The sequence below is a fragment of the Cherax quadricarinatus genome, chromosome 34 (assembly GCF_038502225.1).
Source record: "Cherax quadricarinatus isolate ZL_2023a chromosome 34, ASM3850222v1, whole genome shotgun sequence".
NCBI classification, from domain to species: domain Eukaryota; kingdom Metazoa; phylum Arthropoda; class Malacostraca; order Decapoda; family Parastacidae; genus Cherax; species Cherax quadricarinatus.
Genome location: NC_091325.1, coordinates 1,084,928 through 1,106,122, shown reverse-complemented (window position 1 = coordinate 1,106,122; position 21,195 = coordinate 1,084,928). Strand labels below are relative to the sequence as shown.

At 47.9% G+C, this 21,195-nt stretch overlaps 1 protein-coding gene across 1 annotated transcript in view; it reads right to left on the bottom strand.

The window, feature by feature from the left end:
• The window catches only part of LOC128693707 (uncharacterized), a 140,701-nt gene extending 122,204 nt beyond the window's left edge, over positions 1-18,497 (bottom strand). The window contains exon 1 of the mRNA XM_070091076.1: positions 17,611-18,497. The gene's annotated coding sequence lies outside the window, so the exon portion shown is untranslated. The remainder of the gene's footprint in view (positions 1-17,610) is intronic.
• Between the last annotated feature and the right edge of the window lie 2,698 nt (positions 18,498-21,195).

Below are 21,195 nucleotides of genomic sequence, written 5' to 3'. Positions count from 1 at the left end.
ATCAGTGTTGTGGTCAGCAGTGATCAGTGTTGTGGTCAGCAGTGATCAGTGTTGTGGTCAGCAGTGATCAGTGTTGTGGTCAGCAGTGATCAGTGTTGTGGTCAGCAGTGATCAGTGTTGTGGTCAGCAGTGATCAGTGTTGTGGTCAGCAGTGATCAGTGTTGTGGTCAGCAGTGATCAGTGTTGTGGTCAGCAGTGATCAGTGTTGTGGTCAGCAGTTATCAGTGTAGTGGTCAGCAGTGATCAGCGTTGTGGTCAACAGTGATCAGTGTTGTGGTCAGCAGTGATCACTGTTGTGGTCAGCAGTGATCAGTGTTGTGGTCAGCAGTGATCAGTGTTGTGGTCAGCAGTGATCAGTGTTGTGGGCAGCAGTGATCAGTGTTGTGGTCAGCAGTGATCAGTGTTGTGGTCAGCAGTGATCAGTGTTGTGGTCAGCAGTGATCAGTGTTGTGGTCAGCAGTGATCAGTGTTGTGGTCAGCAGTGATCAGTGTTGTGGTCAGCAGTGATCAGTGTTGTGGTCAGCAGTGATCAGTGTTGTGGTCAGCAGCGATCAGTGTTGTGGTCAGCAGTGATCAGTGTTGTGGTCAGCAGTGATCAGTGTTGTGGTCAGCAGTGATCAGTGTTGTGGTCAGCAGCGATCAGTGTTGTGGTCAGCAGTGATCAGTGTAGTAGTCAGCAGTGATCAGTGTAGTGGTCAGCAGTGATCAGTGTTGTGGTCAGCAGTGATCAGTGTTGTGGTCAGCAGTGATCAGTGTTGTGGTCAGCAGTGATCAGTGTTGTGGTCAGCAGTGATCAGTGTTGTGGTCAGCAGTGATCAGTGTTGTGGTCAGCAGTGATCAGTGTTGTGGTCAGCAGTGATCAGTGTTGTGGTCAGCAGTGATCAGTGTTGTGGTCAGCAGTGATCAGTGTTGTGGTCAGCAGTGATCAGTGTTGTGGTCAGCAGTGATCAGTGTTGTGGTCAGCAGTGATCAGTGTTGTGGTCAGCAGTGATCAGTGTTGTGGTCAGCAGTGATCAGTGTTGTGGTCAGCAGTGATCAGTGTTGTGGTCAGCAGTGATCAGTGTTGTGGTCAGCAGTGATCAGTGTTGTGGTCAGCAGTGATCAGTGTTGTGGTCAGCAGTGATCAGTGTTGTGGTCAGCAGTGATCAGTGTTGTGGTCAGCAGTGATCAGTGTTGTGGTCAGCAGTGATCAGTGTTGTGGTCAGCAGTGATCAGTGTTGTGGTCAGCAGTGATCAGTGTTGTGGTCAGCAGTGATCAGTGTTGTGGTCAGCAGTGATCAGTGTTGTGGTCAGCAGCGATCAGTGTTGTGGTCAGCAGCGATCAGTGTTGTGGTCAGCAGTGATCAGTGTTGTGATCAGCAGCGATCAGTGTTGTGGTCAGCAGTGATCAGTGTTGTGGTCAGCAGTGATCAGTGTTGTGGTCAGCAGTGATCAGTGTTGTGGTCAGCAGTGATCAGTGTTGTGGTCAGCAGTGATCGGTGTTGTGGTCAGCAGTGATCAGTGTTGTGGTCAGCAGTGATCAGTGTAGTGGTCAGCAGTGATCAGTGTTGTGGTCAGCAGTGATCAGTGTTGTGGTCAGCAGTGATCAGTGTTGTGGTCAGCAGTGATCAGTGTTGTGGTCAGCAGTGATCAGTGTTGTGGTCAGCAGTGATCAGTGTTGTGGTCAGCAGTGATCAGTGTTGTGGTCAGCAGTGATCAGTGTTGTGGGCAGCAGTGATCAAGCAGTGTTGTGGTCAGCAGTGATCAGTGTTGTGGTCAGCAGTGATCAGTGTTGTGGTCAGCAGTGATCAGTGTTGTGGTCAGCAGTGATCATTGTTGTGGTCAGCAGTGATCAGTGTTGTGGGCAGCAGTGATCAATGTTGTGGTCAGCAGTGATCAGTGTTGTGGTCAGCAGTGATCAGTGTTGTGCTCAGCAGTGATCAATGTTGTGGTCAGCAGTGATCAGTGTTGTGGGCAGCAGTGATCAATGTTGTGGTCAGCAGTGATCAGTGTTGTGGTCAGCAGTGATCAGTGTAGTGGTCAGCAGTGATCAATGTTGTGGTCAGCAGTGATCAGTGTTGTGGTCAGCAGTTATCAGTGTAGTGGTCAGCAGTGATCAGTGTTGTGGTCAGCAGTGATCAGTGTTGTGGTCAGCAGTGATCAGTGTTGTGGTCAGCAGTGATCAGTGTTGTGGTCAGCAGTGATCAGTGTTGTGGTCAGCAGTGATCAGTGTTGTGGTCAGCAGTGATCAGTGTAGTGGTCAGCAGTGATCAGTGTTGTGGTCAGCAGTGATCAGTGTTGTGGTCAGCAGTGATCAGTGTTGTGGTCAGCAGTGATCAGTGTAGTGGTCAGCAGTGATCAGTGTTGTGGTCAGCAGTGATCAGTGTTGTGGTCAGCAGTGATCAGTGTTGTGGTCAGCAGTGATCAGTGTTGTGGTCAGCAGTGATCTAAAGCCAAGACAACACTGCATCAGTGATGCCAATAAAGCTAAGAGAATCCTTGGCTTTATATCAAGATGTATAAATAACAGGAGTCATCAGGTTATATTTCAGCTTTATATCTGCTTGGTAAAGCCTCATATAGAATATATTCTTCACTTCTGGTCACAGTATAACAGTGACATCAATACGATGGAATATATACAGAGAATGATGACCCCGTTGACTCCGTGTGTCAGACACCTTCTCTACCAAGATACACGTAAAATTAGGGGAGAGATACGTAGAATTAGGGGAGATACGTAGAATTAGGGGAGAGATACGTAGAATTAGGGGAGATACGTAGAATTAGGGGAGAGATACGTAGAATTAGGGGAGATACGTAGAATTAGGGGAGAGACGTAGAATTAGGGGAGATACGTAGAATTAGGGAGGGGAGATACGTGTAGGGTTGGGGAGAGACGTAGGGTGGGGAGAATTGTAGATGGGGAGACGTGAGGTGGGGAGAGACGTAGGGTGGGGAGAGATACGTAGAGGTTAGGGAGATACACGTAGAGTGGGGAGTACGTAGAATTAGGGGAGAGATGCGTGGGGAGAGGGGAGATACGTAGAATTGGGAGGGAGATACGTGGGGAGGTGGGGAGAGATACGTAGAATTAGGGAGATGATGGGGGAGAGATGGGGATAGAATTAGGGGAGATACGTAGAATTAGGGGAGAGACGTAGAATTAGGGAGATACGTAGAGATTGGGGAGAGATATGTAGAATTAGAGGGAATGCGGTAAGAAGATTGGAGAGATATGCAGAATGGAGGGAGATACGTAAGGGGTTAGGGAGAGATGCGTAGAATTAGGGAGATACGTATGAGGAGAGATTGCATAACTAGGGGAGATACGAGAGTTAGGGTGGGGAGATGACGTAGAATTGGGGAGATACAGCCAGGAATTGGGGAGAGGGGATGTAGGGAATGGGGAGAGATACGTAGAATTAGGGAGATACGTAGAATTAGGGAGAGTTACGTAGAGGGATTGGGGAGAGATACCGTAGAATTAGGGGAGATACGTAGAATTAGGGGAGATACGTAGAATTGGGGAGAGATACAGTGGGGAGATACACATGCAGAATTGGGAGGGAGAGACGTAGAATTAGAGAGATACATGTAGGGTTAGGGGAGAGTAGGGTGCATTAGAATTGGGGAGATACGTAGAGATTGGGGAGATACGTAGAATTAGGGAGATACGTAGAATTAGGGAGTACAATGGAGTGGAGATACGTAGGGGTGGGGAGATAGATGCAGTAGGAGATATGAGAATTAGGGGAGGGCATTAGAATTGGGGAGATACGTAGAATTGGGAGATACGTAGTTGGGGAGATACGTAGATAGAGATATAGTCAGAGGAATACATGGGGTAGATATTGGCGTAGAATTAGAGAGACAATAGAATTAGGGAGGAGATCGTATTAGGAGTGGGGAGAGACAGGGGTGAGACGTGAGATAGGTATGGTGAGGGAGATGTAGAATAGGGAGATGGCCAGAGAATTAGGGAGATACGTAGAATTAGGGAGACCACGTGATTAGGGAGATACATGGGGATTAGGGAGAGACATAATTAGGGGAGAGGACGTATTAATTGGGAGATACGTAGAATTGGGGGAGAGATACCGTGGAGAATTGGGAGAGATACGCAATGAAGTGGGGAGATAGGTAGAATTAGGGAGAGACTGGGATTGAGATTAGTGGGGAGATACGTAGAATTAGAGATGCGTAGAATGGGGAGAGACATGATGATTAGGAGAGACTGCTATGGGGAGAGACGTGAGAATTAGTAGATACGAGAATTTGGGAGACACGTAGAGGGTGGGAGAGACGTAGGAATAGGGGAGAGACGTGGGAGATTGGGGAGGTAGACCCGTGGGGAGGGGAGACAGGGTGGGGAGATTGAGTAGGGAGAATGGGGAGACATGAATTAGAAGGAGAACGTAGAATTGGGGAGATTACGTTGGGAATTGGGAGGAGAGACTTGAGGGAATTAGTGGAGATACGTAGAATTAGGAGAGATACGTAAGAATTAGGGAGATTACGTAGAATTAGGGGAGAGACCAACAATTAGAGGGGAGGGCATTGAGAGAGACGTGGGAGAATTGGGACATAGAATAGGGTACCGAGAATTGGGGGAGGGATGTTGGGAAGATACGTTGAATTGAGGAGAGATGCGTAGTGGGGAGATACGTGAGGTAGGGAGAGACGTAGAATTAGGGGAGAGACGTAGAATAGGAGCGTAGAGGGTGGGGAGATGCAGAATTGAGGAGACACGTAGAATTAGGGAGAGACGTGAATTGGGAGGAGACTTGGGAGAATTAGGAGACACGTAGAATTAGGGATGATACAGAATTAGGGAGAGATACATTGTTAGAATTAGGAGATACGTGAGAATAGGGAGGAGACGTAGAATTAGGGGAGAGATACAATTAGTAGAGAGATACGTAGAATTCGAGGGGAAGATACGAGTAAGGGAGGGCATTAGCCAATTAGGGGAGATGTTATGTAGGGTAGGGAGATACCATAGAGATTGGGAGATGCAGTGGGGTGGGGGAGAGATATGTAGGGAAGGGAGTGCAGTAGGGTGGGGAGATCCACGTAGAATTAGGGGAGATACGTAGAATTAGGGGAGATACGTAGAATTAGGGGAGATACGTAGAATTAGGGGAGATACGTAGAATTAGGGGAGACACGTAGAATTAGGGGAGATACGTAGAATTAGGGGAGACACGTAGAATTAGGGGAGAGACATAGAATTAGGGGAGAGACGTAGAATTAGGGGAGAGACGTAGAATTAGGGGAGAGATGTAGAACTAGGGGAGATACGTAGAATTAGGGGAGATACGTAGAATTAGGGGAGACACGTAGAATTAGGGGACATACGTAGAATTAGGAGAGATACGTAGAATTAGGGGAGATACGTAGGATTAAGGGAGAGACGTAGAATTAGGGGAGACACGTAGAATTAGGGGAGATACGTAGAATTAGGAGAGATACGTAGAATTAGGGGAGATAGGTAGAATTAGGGGAGAGACGTAGAATTAGGGGAGATACGTAGAATTAGGGGAGAGATACGTAGAATTAGGGGAGATACGTAGAATTAGGGGAGAGACATAGAATTAGGGGAGAGACGTAGAATTAGGGGAGAGACGTAGAATTAGGGGAGATACGTAGAATTTGGGGAGACACGTAGAATTAGGGGAGAGACGTAGAATTAGGGGAGAGACGTAGAATTAGGGGAGAGACGTAGAATTAGGGGAGAGACGTAGAATTAGGGGAGATAGGTAGAATTAGGGGAGATACGTTGAATTAGGGAAGAGACGTAGAATTAGGGGAGATACGTTGAATTAGGGGAGAGACGTAGAATTAGGGGAGATACGTAGAATTAGGGGAGATACGTAGAATTAGGGGAGATACGTAGAATTAGGGGAGATACGTAGAATTAGGGGAGATACGTAGAATTAGGGGAGACACGTAGAATTAGGGGAGATACGTAGAATTAGGAGAGATACGTAGAATTAGGGGAGATACGTAGAATTAGGGGAGAGACGTAGAATTAGGGGAGACACGTAGAATTAGGGGAGATACGTAGAATTAGGAGACATACGTAGAATTAGGGGAGATACGTAGAATTAGGGGAGAGACGTAGAATTAGGAAAGATACGTTGAATTAGGGGAGAGATACGTAGAATTAGGGGAGATACGTAGAATTAGGGGAGAGACGTAGAATTAGGGGAGAGACGTAGAATTAGGGGAGATACGTAGAATTAGGGGAGATACGTAGAATTAGGGGAGACACGTAGAATTAGGGGAGAGACGTAGAATTAGGGGAGAGACGTAGAATTAGGGGAGACACGTAGAATTAGGGGAGATACGTAGAATTAGGAGAGATACGTAGAATTAGGGGAGATACGTAGAATTAGGGAGGAGACGTAGAATTAGGAGAGATACGTAGAATTAGGTGAGAGATACGTAGAATTAGGGGAGATACGTAGAATTAGGGGAGAGACGTAGAATTAGGGGAGAGACGTAGAATTAGGGGAGATACGTAGAATTAGGGGAGATACGTAGAATTAGGGGTGACACGTAGAATTAGGGGAGACACGTAGAATTAGGGGAGAGACGTAGAATTAGGGGAGAGACGTAGAATTGGGGGAGATACGTAGAATTAGGGGAGATACGTAGAATTAGGGGAGAGGCGTAGAATTAGGAGAGATACGTAGAATTAAGGAAGAGACGTAGAATTAGGGGAGAGACGTAGAATTAGGGGAGATACGTAGAATTAGGGGAGATACGTAGAATTAGGGGAGATACGTAGAATTAGGGGAGATATGTAGAATTAGGAGAGAGACGTAGAATTAGGGGAGAGACGTAGAATTAGGGGAGAGACGTAGAATTAGGGGAGATACGTAGAATTAGGGGAGAGACGTAGAATTAGGGGAGAGACGTAGAATTAGGGGAGAGACGTAGAATTAGGGGAGAGACGTAGAATTAGGGGAGAGACGTAGAATTAGGGGAGAGACGTAGAATTAGGGGAGAGACGTAGAATTGGGGGAGATACGTAGAATTGGGGGAGATACGTAGAATTAGGAGAGAGACGTAGATTTAGGGGAGAGACGTAGAATTAGGGGAGAGACGTAGAATTAGGGGAGATACGTAGAATTAGGGGAGAGACGTAGAATTAGGAGAGAGACGTAGAATTGAGGGAGATACGTAGAATTAGGGGAGATACGTAGAATTAGGGGAGAGACGTAGAATTAGGAGAGATACGAAGAATTAGGGGAGAGACGTAGAATTAGGGGAGAGACGTAGAATTAGGGGAGATACGTAGAATTAGGGGAGAGACGTAGAATTACTGGAGAGACTTAGAATTAGGGGAGAGACGTAGAATTAGGGGAGAGACGTAGAATTAGGGGAGAGACGTAGAATTAGGGGATAGACGTAGAATTAGGGGAGAGACGTAATATTAGGGGAGATACGTAGAATTAGGGGAGAGACGTAGAATTAGGGGAGAGACATAGAATTAGGGGAGAGATGTAGAATTAGGGGAGAGACGTAGAATTAGGGGAGAGACGTAGAATTAGGGGAGATACGTTGAATTAGGGGAGAGACGTTGAATTAGGGGAGATAGGTAGAATTAGGGGAGATACGCAGAATTAGGGGAGATAGGTAGAATTAGGGGAGATACGTTGAATTAGGGGAGAGACGTAGAATTAGGGGAGATACGTAGAATTAGGGGAGAGACGTAGAATTAGGGAAGATAGGTAGAATTAGGGGAGATACGTAGAATTAGGGGAGATAGGTAGAATTAGGGGAGATAGGTAGAATTAGGGGAGATAGGTAGAATTAGGGGAGATAGGTAGAATTAGGGGAGAGACGTAGAATTAGGGGAGATACGTAGAATTAGGGGAGAGACGTAGAATTAGGGGAGAGACGTAGAATTAGGGGAGAGACGTAGAATTAGGGGAGAGACGTAGAATTAGGAGAGAGACGTTGAATTAGGGGAGAGACGTAGAATTAGGGGAGAGACGTAGAATTAGGGGAGAGACGTTGAATTAGGGGAGAGACGTAGAATTAGGGGAGAGACGTTGAATTAGGGGAGAGACGTAGAATTAGGGGAGAGACGTAGAATTAGGAGAGAGACGTTGAATTAGGGGAGAGACGTAGAATTAGGGGAGAGACGTAGAATTAGGGGAGAGACGTAGAATTAGGGGAGAGACGTAGAATTAGGGGAGAGACGTTGAATTAGGGGAGAGACGTAGAATTAGGGGAGAGACGTAGAATTAGGAGAGAGACGTTGAATTAGGGGAGAGACGTAGAATTAGGGGAGAGACGTAGAATTAGGGGAGAGACGTTGAATTAGGGGAGAGACGTAGAATTAGGGGAGAGACGTAGAATTAGGAGAGAGACGTTGAATTAGGGGAGAGACGTAGAATTACTGGAGAGACTTAGAATTAGGGGAGAGACGTAGAATTAGGGGAGAGACGTAGAATTAGGGGAGAGACGTAGAATTAGGAGAGATAGGTAGAATTAAAGCTGGACAAATATAGATGTAGATATAGATATATATAGATAGATGTATGCTAGCAAGAGAGTTGTAGATAAGTGGAAAAAACTGTCAAGTAGCGTCATTGAGGAGAGAACCTTGCGTAGTTCTAAATATAGGTCATATGTACATGAGTGGGTGGGTGTGTTAGACCTGCCTAGCATGGGCTGCTTTTATATGATTCCCGTTACAGTTATTTAATGTTATATGAGAGAGAGAGAGAGAGAGAGAGAGAGAGAGAGAGAGAGAGAGAGAGAGAGAGAGAGAGAGAGAGAGAGAGAGGCAGCCAGGAAGCTTACAGCACTTCGCTGTATCTCGCATCTGCTTGACAGTAGGGGTTGCAAGATCCTGTACGAGGCACAAGTACGCTCACACCTTGAGTATGCTCCACTTTCTTGGTTTGCCTGTCCCCCCTCTCATCTGCGACTGCTGGACAGAGTAGAGAACAGAGCAAGACGTCTCATCTCTCGCCTGGACCCATCCTGGATAGATCTGTCATTTCAGCAGAGCCTTCAACATAGGAGGGATGTGGGTGGCCTTACTGTTATGTACAAGGCCAATATTGTCAAAATACCACACTTGGATCCACTTCGAGGACAGCGTGAAACAAACTTTTATGCCACAAGACGGGCAGAAAGCAGCAACTACACTCTGGCTGTACCTTCTCCAGAACATCACTCCATCTGAGATCATATATACCCAGGATGACTCGAGTATGGAACACATTCGTACAGCATAATGATGTCAACGAGATAACGTCAGTTGATCAAATGAAAATGCTGGCCCACAGATGGCTCCAACTTCATCCTGTTCCCTACTTGTATGTCTCATAACAATAAAAATGCTTTCAAATGAGCTGATGTAGGTAACAGCTCTTAGCTTGCCAATAAAGTTAGGAATCCTTAACCTGTAAATAGCTGTCAATAAAGCTAGGGATCCTTAACCTTGTCAAACCCTGTGTAAAAAGAGAGAGAGAGAGAGAGAGAGAGAGAGAGAGAGAGAGAATGAATAATGTGTTAGTTGTTCCAGTAATGTAATTGTATTAACACCTGCTAGTAGTGATCCAACACCTGCCAGTGGTAATCCAACACCTGCTAGTAGTGATCCAACACCTGCTAGTAGTGATCCAACACCTGCTAGTAGTGATCCAACACCTGCCAGTGGTAATCCAACACCTGCTAGTAGTGATCCAACACCTGCTAGTAGTGATCCAACACCTGCTAGTAGTGATCCAACACCTGCCAGTGGTAATCCAACACCTGCTAGTAGTGATCCAACACCTGCTAGTAGTGATCCAACACCTGCTAGTAGTGATCCAACACCTGCCAGTGGTAATCCAACACCTGCTAGTAGTGATCCAACACCTGCTAGTAGTGATCCAACACCTGCCAGTGGTAATCCAACACCTGCTAGTAGTGATCCAACACCTGCTAGTAGTGATCCAACACCTGCTAGTAGTGATCCAACACCTGCCAGTGGTAATCCAACACCTGCTAGTAGTGATCCAACACCTGCTAGTAGTGATCCAACACCTGCCAGTGGTAATCCAACACCTGCTAGTAGTGATCCAACACCTGCTAGTAGTGATCCAACACCTGCCAGTGGTAATCCAACACCTGCTAGTAGTGATCCAACACCTGCCAGTGGTAATCCAACACCTGCTAGTAGTGATCCAACACCTGCTAGTAGTGATCCAACACCTGCTAGTAGAAAAGTGGTGTACCGGTCCACATATCAGCCTGGTGTACTGGTCCACATATCAACCTGGTGTACTGGTCCACATATCAACCTGGTGTACCGGTCCACATATCAGCCTGGTGTACTGGTCCACATATCAGCCTGGTGTACTGGTCCACATATCAACCTGGTGTACTGGTCCACATATCAACCTGGTGTACTGGTCCACATATCAACCTGGTGTACTGGTCCACATATCAGCCTGGTGTACTGGTCCACATATCAACCTGGTGTACTGGTCCACATATCAACCTGGTGTACTGGTCCACATATCAGCCTGGTGTACTGGTCCACATATCAACCTGGTGTACTGGTCCACATATCAACCTGGTGTACTGGTCCACATATCAACCTGGTGTACTGGTCCACATATCAACCTGGTGTACTGGTCCACATATCAACCTGGTGTACTGGTCCACATATCAACCTGGTGTACCGGTCCACATATCAGCCTGGTGTACTGGTCCACATATCAGCCTGGTGTACTGGTCCACATATCAACCTGGTGTACTGGTCCACATATCAACCTGGTGTACTGGTCCACATATCAACCTGGTGTACTGGTCCACATATCAACCTGGTGTACCGGTCCACATATCAGCATGGTGTACTGGTCCACATATCAGCCTGGTGTACTGGTCCACATATCAACCTGGTGTACTGGTCCACATATCAACCTGGTGTACTGGTCCACATATCAACCTGGTGTACTGGTCCACATATCATCCTGGTGTACTGGTCCACATATCAACCTGGTGTACTGGTCCACATATCAACCTGGTGTACTGGTCCACATATCAGCCTGGTGTACTGGTCCACATATCAACCTGGTGTACTGGTCCACATATCAACCTGGTGTACTGGTCCACATATCAACCTGGTGTACTGGTCCACATATCAACCTGGTGTACTGATCCACACATCAACCTGGTGTACTGGTCCACATATCAACCTGGTGTACTGATCCACATATCAGCCTGGTGTACTGGTCCACATATCAACCTGGTGTACTGGTCCACATATCAGCCTGGTGTACTGGTCCACATATCAACCTGGTGTACTGATCCACACATCAACCTTGTGTACTGGTCCACATATCAACCTGGTGTACTGGTCTACATATCAACCTGGCGTACTGGTCTACACATCAACCTGGTGTACTGGTCCACACATCAACCTGGTGTACTGATCCACACATCAACCTGGTGTACTGGTCCACATATCAGCCTGGTGTACTGGTCCACATATCAGCCTGGTGTACCGGTCCACATATCAACCTGGTGTACCGGTTCACATATCAACCTGGTGTACTGTTCCACTCATCAACCTGGCGTACTGGTCTACACATCAACCTGGTGTACTGGTCCACATATCAGCCTGGTGTACTGGTTTACACATCAACCTGGTGTACTGGTCCACATATTAGCCTGGTGTACTGGTCCACATATCAACCTGGTGTACTGGTCCACATATCAGCCTGGTGTACTGGTCCACACATCAACCTGGTGTACTGGTCCACATATTAACCTGGTGTACTGGTCCACACATCAACCTGGCGTACTGGTCTACATATCAACCTGGTGTACTGGTCCACACATCAACCTGGCGTACTGGTCTACATATCAACCTGGTGTACTGGTCCACATATCAACCTGGTGTACTGGTCCACACATCAAGCTGGTGTAATGGTCCACATATCAACCTGGTGTACTGGTCCACACATCAACCTGGCGTACTGGTCTACACATCAACCTGGTGTACTGGTCCACATATCTGCCTGGTGTACTGGTCCACATATCAACCTGGTGTACTGGTCTACACATCAACCTGGTGTACTGGTCTACACATCAACCTGGTGTACTGGTCCACATATCAACCTGGTGTACTGGTCCACATATCAACCTGGTGTACTGGTCCACATATCAACCTGGTGTACTGGTCCACATATCAACCTGGTGTACTGGTCCACATATCAACCTGGTGTACTGGTCCACATATCAACCTGGTGTACTGGTCCACACATCAACCTGGCGTACTGGTCTACACATCAACCTGGTGTACTGGTCCACATATCTGCCTGGTGTACTGGTCCACATATCAACCTGGCGTACTGGTCTACACATCAACCTGGTGTACTGGTCCACATATCAACCTGGTGTACTGGTCCACATATCAACCTGGTGTACTGGTCTACACATCAACCTGGTGTACTGGTCCACATATCAGCCTGGTGTACTGGTCCACATATCAACCTGGTGTACTGGTCCACATATCAACCTGGTGTACTGGTCCACATATCAGCCTGGTGTACTGGTCCACATATCAACCTGGCGTACTGGTCTACACATCAACCTGGTGTACTGGTCCACATATCAGCCTGGTGTACTGGTCCACATATCAACCTGGTTTACCATCGTAAGGTAACGGTTTACAAGCCACACAACCAAATCCTCTCCCCCTCCCCCTCCCCTCCCCCTCCCCCTCCCCTCCCCCTCCCCCTCCCTCAGGGGCATTAATTACGCCCTCCCCCCTTCCTACCTGGCGTATACGCCCGGGATTACACATACGCAGCCTCATTAACCACCGGCAGCGTCCTGGGAACCAGCGTTCGTAACTCACCTCACAGATAATCACTCCGGATGTTATCCAGGTGGAGGCTGGGATAATTCCAGCCAGGATACCTTGTTCCAACTGTCCAGGTTGTTCTTAGTCGTGGTGTGTGTGTGTGTGTGTGTGTGTGTGTGTGTGTGTGTGTGTGTGTGTGTGTGTGTGTGTGTGTGTGTGTGTGTGTGTGTGTGTGTGTGTCTGTGTCTGTGTGTGTGTGTGTGGTTTAGACCTACCCAGCATGGGCCAGCAACTTGCTGCACTGGCCCATCTTGATAGTCTATCACCCGGCATATTTGCTCAACGACCTTCGTACCCATCTTGAGACCTTTCATACCTATTCTTAAAACTGCATATATAATGTGGCTGTGCCGCTGCCTCATCTAGCTCATTCCACGTCTCTAATACTCTAAGTTTGAAGAAATATTTGCTAATTCCTGTGTGTTATATGTGTGTTAACTAACGTGTCATTCTGACCTCTCACATCCTGCCTCAGTTATCTCGATAGATTCGTTTTCTTTACTCTCTCTCCTTGTAATTAAAGCTCTCTCAGCTCTAGGACTAGTCTAGTTGCAGATCTTTGGGTCTTTTCGTAAGGTCGATGTGGGTCTCGTGGCCTGGTTGTCAACGCTCTGGCCTCACACATTGAGTGTCCGTGGTTCAGTCCTCGGCCGGGTGGAAACACTGGGCGCGTCTCCTGACACCTGCTGTCACTGTTCACTGTTTACCAGGGTGTTAGGTGACTGGTGTGGGTGGCATCCTGGGTGTTAGGTGACTGGTGTGGGTGGCATCCTGGGTGTTAGGTGACTGGTGTGGGTGGCATCCTGGGTGTTAGGTGACTGGTGTGGGTGGCATCCTGGGTGTTAGGTGACTGGTGTGGGTGGCATCCAGGGTGTTAGGTGGCTGGTGTGGGTGGCATCCTGGGTATTAGGTGACTGGTGTGGGTGGCATCCTGGGTGTTAGGTGACTGGTGTGGGTGGCATCCTGGGTGTTAGGTGACTGGTGTGGGTGGCATCCTCGGTATTAGGTGACTGGTGTGGGTGGCATCCTCGGTGTTAGGTGACTGGTGTGGGTGGCATCCTGGGGGACAAGATTGAAGGCTCACAACCGAAATAAGACAGACAATCCTTGATGATGTACTGACTTGGGTTATCCTGGGTGGTTAACCCTCCCTTCCCCAGGTTATCCTGGGTGGCTGATCCTCCCTATCCAGAGTTATCCTGGGTGGTTAACCCTCCCTACCCCAGGTTATCCTGGATGCCTGATCCTCCCTACCCCAGGTTATCCTGGGTGGTTAACCCTCCCTACCCCAGGTTATCCTGGGTGGCTGATCCTCCCTACCTCAGGTTATCCTGGGTGGTTAATCCTCCCTACCCCAGGTTATCCTGGGTGGCTGATCCTCCCTACCCCAGGTTATCCTGGGTGGTTAACCCTCCCTACCCCAGGTTATCCTGGGTGGCTGATCCTCCCTACCCCAGGTTATCCTGGGTGGTTAACCCTCCCTACCCCAGGTTATCCTGGGTGGCTGATCCTCCCTACCCCAGGTTATCCTGGGTGGTTAACCCTCCCTACCCCAGGTTATCCTGGGTGGTTAACCCTCCCTACCCCAGGTTATCCTGGGTGGTTAACCCTCCCTACCCCAGGTGGGTGAGGTGGGTTGTGGAGTTGAGGTGGGTTGTGAGGGTGAGGTTGGTTGTAAGGAGTGAGGTGGGTTGTGGGGGATGAGGTGGGTTGTAAGGAGTGAGGTGGGTTGTGGGGGGTGAGGTGGGTTGTAAGGAGTGAGGTGGGTTGTGGGGGGTGAGGTGGGTTGTAAGGAGTGAGGTGGGTTGTAAGGAGTGAGGTGGGTTGTAAGGAGTGAGGTGGGTTGTGGGGGGTGAGGTGGGTTGTAAGGAGTGAGGTGGGTTGTAAGGAGTTAGGTGGGTTGTGGGGGGTGAGGTGGGTTGTAAGGAGTGAGGTGGGTTGTAAGGAGTGAGGTGGGTTGTGGGGGTGAGGTGGGTTACACACACACACACAGTATACTGTCTTAACTCAGCAGTCAGTAGACTGAGAGAACAGTATACTGTGTTACCTCAGCAGTGATGGAGTATGCAGCACCAGCATGGAACCTTCACCTGGTCAGGCAGTTGTGACAAATAGAAGTCTACACCTCAGCGACAAGGCTAGTCCCAGAGCTGAGGTGGACGATATATCAGCAGAATCAGGAAGTGAACCTGACGACTGTGAGACCGGAGGTAGATAGGTGAAGCCTCGTAGATGGAACCTACTGACACATTGAACCACAGTCACCTTACGATATCTTTTCATGTTCGATCTCAGGGTGAATAAACTACAGATCTTCGAGCATATGATAACACCAGCGAGGCCAGGAGAAAATAATACCGGCCACTATGGTTTACGAGGCGGGGCCAGGAGCTGTGAATCGAACCCCCGCAAAAAGAGCTCGGCTTGTTATTTCACACACACACACATGATAACGACATACAAAATACTGAGAGGAATTGACAAGGTGGACAGAGACAGAATGACAGAATGAGGATCTGATAAGAGACATAAGAATATCAAAAACAACTAATTCCGATCACAACCTAATCGAAGTCCAGACGTACATGCATAGGGGTCCTGATCAGCAGAATGCATGTATCTGTGAAGGTGTCTTCACAAAATACAACTTCAACAACAAGAGCATCAACTGAGACCAGGTAAACCATGTCCTAAACGAAACATGTTGGGAAGATGTCTTAAATGACATGGATCCAAACCAGTGCCTTGAAAGGATCAACTTCCTAGCAGCCGAAGCATGTTCTAGGCATATTCCCCGAAGAAAGAAGAAGAGCAGGAGTAAACTGGAGAGAGAAAGACGCTCCCTCTGCAGAAGACGACGAAGAGTCACTGAGCTTCTCAGGAGTGCTAGAATATCTGATACACGAAAGGAGGCGCTGACCACATCATAAAAATCTTTGAAAGAGTGCTAAGAAGCAGGATTGCAAATCACCTGGATTCCCAAAATCTGCACAATCCAGGGCAACATGGGTTCAGGACAGGTCGCTCCTGCCTCTCACAACTACTGGATCACTATGACATGGCCTTGGATGCACTGGAAGAAAATCAGAATGCAGATGTAATATACACAGACTTTGCAAAAGCTTTTGACAAATGTGATCATGCCATAATAGCCCATAAAATACGTGCTAAAGGAATAACTGGGAAAGTGGGGAGATGGATCTTCAACTTCCTAACAAATCGAACACAAAGAGTAGTGGTCAACAGAGTTAAATCGGAGGCTGCCATAGTGAAGAGCTCTGTTCCACAAGGCACAATACTCGCCCCCATCTTATTCCTTATCCTCATATCAGACATAAACAGAGATATACACCACAGCACCGTATCGTCCTTTGCGGATGATACTAGGATCTGCATGAGGCTGTCATCTGCTGAGGACGCGGTTAACCTCCAAGAAGATATAAACAAAGTTTTCCAGTGGGCAACGGTAAACAATATGATGTTCAATGAGGACAAATTCCAACTACTCCGTTATGGAAAACTGGAGGAGATAATAACTAGAACAGAGTATACTACTGACTCCGGCCATACAATAGAGCGGAAAAATAATGTAAGGGACCTGGGAGTAGTAATGTCTGAGGATCTCACTTTCAAGGATCACAACAGTGCACGATCGCACGTGCAAAGAAAATGATAGGATGGATAATGAGAACTTTCAAAACGAGAGATGCCAAGACTATGATGATCCTTTTCAAATCACTTGTTCTCTCTAGGCTGGAATACTGCTGTACATTAACATCTCCATTCAAAGCAGGTGAAATCGCAGATCTAGAGAGTGTACAGAGATCCTTTACTGCACGTATAAGTTCTGTCAAGCACCTTAACTACTGGGAACGCTTGAAAGCACTTGACTTGTACTCGTTGGAACGCAGGAGTGAGAGATATATCATAATCTACACTTGGAAAATCTTGGAAGGAATGGTCCCAAATCTGCACACAGAAATCACTCCCTACGAAAGTAAAAGACTGGGCAGGCGATGCAAAATGCCCCCAATAAAAAGTAGGGGCGCCATTGATACACTAAGGGAAAACACCATAAGTGTCCGGGGCCCAAGACTGTTCAACAGCCTCTCATCAAGCATTAGGGGAATTGCCAATAAACCCCTGGCTGCCTTCAAGAGAGAGCTGGACAGATACCTAAAGTCAGTGCCGGATCAGCCAGGCTGTGACTCGTACGTTGGACTGCGTGCGGCCAGCAGTAACAGCCTAGTTGATCAGGCCCTGATCCATCGGGAGGCCTGGTCATGGACCGGGCCGCGGGGGCGTTGATCCCCGGAATAACCTCCAGGTAACCTCCAGGTAACCAGGTAGCAACAAGGGGACACAGTTGGAAGTTGAAGACACAGATGAATCACAGGGATGTTAGGAAGTATTTCTTCAGCCACAGAGTAGTCAGGAAGTGGAATAGTTTGGGAAGCGATGTAGAGGAGGCAGGATCCATACATAGTTGTAAGCAGAGGTATGATAAAGCTCACGGTTCAGGGAGAGTGACCTAGTAGCGACCCGTGAAGAGGCGGGGCCAGGAGCTAGGACTCGACCCCTGCAACCTCAACTAGGTGAGTACACACACACACACACACACACACACATCCGGCAGGTGTCCTCACACAGCTGTAACTATTGCCATCTATGTATCATTGTAATCATGTTCCTCAATACGTAATTAAGTTTACCCAGTTCCCCAGTACGAGAGAGACGTCACCTACCTTCCTAGTGACGTGAGTCGAGGTCCACCTCACACTCAACCACTCGTCCTTCCAGGGTGCACCAAGAGACTGGTTGAACACAGCGCTGAATGACCCACAAGGGTTTAGTGCGTCGTAAGGTGCAAATACAGAATAGTTCCTGAAGTCTGTATTTTTCACACTACATCACAAGTTGCTGGATTTAATACAGTCAGACTAGTGTTTCGTTCTTCCTTAAATTACGTTGCTACAGCCGCGAACTACTTGTGTCTGGAGCCGCGAACTGCTTGTGTCTGGAGCCGCGAACTGCTTGTGTCTGGAGCCGCGAACTGCTTGTGTCTGGAGCCGCGAACTGCTTGTGTCTGGAGCCGCGAACTGTTGGTGTGTAGAGGCGCGAACTTGGTGTGTGGAGCCGTGAATTGTTGGTGTGTGTGGAGCCACAAACTGGAATAATCTGGAGCCGTGAAAGAGCAAGAAGCCTGACAGCAGTGGTCTATAAGGTCTGATGCTTGGAATGGTCCAGTCCGACTGGCAGGGTCTGATATCACTCTGTGAAGATCTTAAGGCCCTTTCGTACCAGGTCTCCAGACCTACAGACCAACACAACCACTTGCAACTCTACGTCAAGCCAAATACAACTAAAAGCAGGCACTGGAAGCAGACGACTGGAGTTGAGTTACGAAGAAAGGAATTCCTGCTTGAAGATGCGTCATAGCGACTCCGTGATCACCTTCTCCTCCTTCCGGGAGTCTTGACAAGACTGACTTCAAGACCAGGAAGACACTGTGCGCTAGACAGACGCAAGATAGGAGGGAAGAAGGGAGGAGAGGAGACAGGCTGGAGTCGACTAGACAGGTACTAAGGCAGGAGAGACGGAGGTATGGTTCGTACCTGGCCAGTGACTGAGCGGAACTGTTAGTGCTGGATGTGGGGGTAGTGAGTGAGTGAGTGTGTGTGTGTGTGTGTGTGTGTGTGTGTGTGTTCTGTTCTATGTACGTGTGCGTGTGTATGTATATAGGTATGGATGTGGGTGAACTTAAGATACACCAGCTGCTGTACTCTGTGCCCAGTTTATGTACTCTTTTAATTGTACTCCAGGTGTGAATGTCTGTGTGGAACCTTCTGGTTGTAGGGCGCGTGGTTGTGTTCACCTGGGTGCTCACGTAGTAGTGTTATCTGGGTGTTCACCTAGTAGTAGTCACCTGGGTGTTCACCTAGTAGTGTTCTCTGGGTGTTCACCTAGTAGTAGTCACCTGGGTGTTCACCTAGTAGTGTTCTCTGGGTGTTCACCTAGTAGTAGTCACCTGGGTGTTCACCTAGTAGTGTTCTCTGGGTGTTCACCTAGTAGTAGTCACCTGGGTGTTCACCTAGTAGTGTTCTCTGGGTGTTCACCTAGTAGTAGTCACCTGGGTGCTCACCTAGGGTTCTCTGTTTCACCTAGTAGTAGTCACCTGGGTGCTCACCTAGTAGTGTTCTCTGGGTGTTCACCTAGTAGTAGTCACCTGGGTGTTCACCTAGAAATGGGTGCGGGAGTCGTGTTACACCTATTGAACCTCTTGCGTTCAATCGAATGTGTGTGTGTGTGTGTGTGTGTGTGTCCGCTAGCACACCTGCAAACACTCCCCCACCACCATTCTCCACACACACACACACACACACACATACACCCTCATTATCATTTACTTTCTGTGTTTATGTGTGTTCCCTTTCATTTTTTATCTCTTCCCTTTGTTGTAAGGTGAGTTTTACAATAGGGCGACCCCCCTCTCAAACCCCTAACCCCCTAATACCCCCTTATCCCACCCCCTAACTCAACACTATTAAAGTTACCGTACAACCCATATTATATAACTTTTTCTCCACACACACACACACACACACACACACACAGGACAGAAGGGATAGGGGAGACATGATAACGATATATAAAATACTGAGAGGAATTGACAAGATGGATAGGGAGAGAATGTTTCAGAGATGGGACACAGAAACAAGGGGTCACAACTGGAAGTTGAAGACTCAGATGAGTCATAGGGATGTTAGGAAGTATTTCTTCAGCCATAGAATTGCCATGCAGTGGAACAATCTGGAGAATGATGTAGTGGAGGCAGGATCCATACATAGGTTTAAGAAGAGGTATGATAAAGCTCATGGAGCAGGGAGAGAGTGGACGTAGTAGCGACCAGTGAAGAGACTGGGCCAGGAGCTGTGGTGGAGCACCTAGAAAAGAATGAGCTTGTACACGACAACCAGCACGGTTTCAGGGAAGGTAAATCCTGTCACAAACCTACTGGGGTTTTACAAGGTGACAGCGGGAAGACAAGAGAGAGGTGTGGCTAGACTGCATTTTCTTGGGATGTAAGAAGACATTTTCAACACAGTTAAACACAAGAGGTGGAGGAGCAGGCAGGTATAACAGGGAAGGCACCGCAATGGATCAGAGAATATCTGACAGGGAGGCAACAACGAGTCATGGCACGTGATGAGGTGTCAGAGTGGGCGCCTGTGACCAACGGGGTTCCACAGGGGTCAGTCCTAGCACTACCTGGAGTATACCTGGAAAAGGTTTCGGGGGTCAACGCCTCACGGCCCGGTCTGAGACCAGGCCTCGTAGTGGATCAGGGTCTGATCAACCGGGCTGTTACTGCTGGCCGCACGCAAACTGACGTATGAACCACAGCTCGGCTGGTCAGGTACTGACTTTAGGTGCCTGTCTAGTTCCCTCTTGAAGGCAGCCAGGGGTCTATTGGTAATCCCCCTTATGTATGTTTGGAGGCAGTTGAACAGTCTTGGGCCCCTGACACTTACTGTGTTGTCTCTCAGTGTACTCGTGGTGCCCCTGCTTTTCAATGGGGTAATGTTGCATCTGTTGCCGAGTCTTTTGCTTTCATATGGAGTGATTTTAGTGTGCAAGTTTGGTACTAATCCCTCTAGGATTTTCCAAGTGTATATTATCAAGTATCTCTATCGCCTGCATTCCCAGGAATACAAATCAAGGGACTTCAACCGTTCCCAGTAATTTAGGTGCCTTATCGTACTTATGTGTGCTGTGAAAGTTCTTTGTGCACTATCCAGGTCAGCAGTTTCGCCTGGCTTGAAGGGGGCAGTTTGTGTACAGCAATATTCCAGCCTAGAGAGAAGAAGCGATTTGAAGAGAATCATCATGGGCTTGGCGTCCCTAGTTTTGAAGGTTCTCATTATCCATCCTATCATTTTTCTAGCAGATGCGGTAGATACATTGCTGTGGTCTTCGACGGCGAGATCCTCTGACATTATCACTCCCAAGTCTCGTGCTGTTTCTGGTATATGTGAATGACATGACGGATGGAATAGACTCAAAAGTGTCCCTGTTTGCAGACGATGTGAAGCTAATGAGGAGAATTCAATCGGATGAGGATCAAGCAGGACTACAAAGGGATCTGGACAGGCTGCAAGCCTGGTCCAGCAACTGGCTTCTGGAGTTTAACCCACCCAGTGCAGTCATGAAGATCGGGGAAGGTCAAAGAATGGATGTAGACAGAATATAGTCTAGGACCTAGTAGCTACCAGTGAAGAGGTGAGCCAGGAGCTATGAATCGACCCCTGCAACCACAATTAGGTGAGTAC